Source organism: Gadus chalcogrammus, chromosome 11 (assembly GCF_026213295.1).
Source record: "Gadus chalcogrammus isolate NIFS_2021 chromosome 11, NIFS_Gcha_1.0, whole genome shotgun sequence".
Lineage (NCBI taxonomy): Eukaryota > Metazoa > Chordata > Actinopteri > Gadiformes > Gadidae > Gadus > Gadus chalcogrammus.
The window spans coordinates 13,111,058-13,111,534 of NC_079422.1; the positions used below are offsets into that span (position 1 = coordinate 13,111,058).

A 477-nucleotide genomic window follows, 5' to 3' on the forward strand; every position below is an offset into this window, starting at 1 on the left:
TGCCCGCCAGGGGGCAAAATTTATTGGAAATTAAAATTAAAATGACGAAAATGCTAAAATGATTAATTGAAAATCTTGACAAGTAGGCTTTACTTGAAACCATTCATATTTATATTATGTATTATGCTATGCCACACTACATATTCTTACTCAAGCATGATTTGATATTTTAATAATATTTTCTTTATTTATTCTTACTATTTTTACTATTATATATATATATATATATATATATATATATATATATATATATATATATATATGATTGGGAACTTTTGGAAGCAGGCTATTGGACGGCTTAGAGGTCAATCACGCCACTGGCGACGTCTGACCACGCCCCCCTCCACGTTCCCTCTCGTCCCCCTCTTCCCTCCCACCTGTTCCTATTTCTTCCTCTGCAACTGTACTTTCTCGTGCTCCCATTGAAGTGATTACGGGAAGTCTTAAGGGATGACAAGTTTCAACACACTTGGACAA

General features: G+C 34.8%; 1 protein-coding gene across 1 annotated transcript in view; it reads left to right on the forward strand.

Annotated features, from left to right (window-relative positions):
- The first annotated feature begins 391 nt into the window (after nt 1–391).
- LOC130392495 (NIPA-like protein 2) overlaps nt 392–477 on the forward strand; it is a 20,196-nt gene continuing 20,110 nt past the window's right edge. Inside the window, exon 1 of the mRNA XM_056603015.1 lies at nt 392–477. This exon is cut by the window's right edge and continues 166 nt beyond it. The gene's annotated coding sequence lies outside the window, so the exon portion shown is untranslated.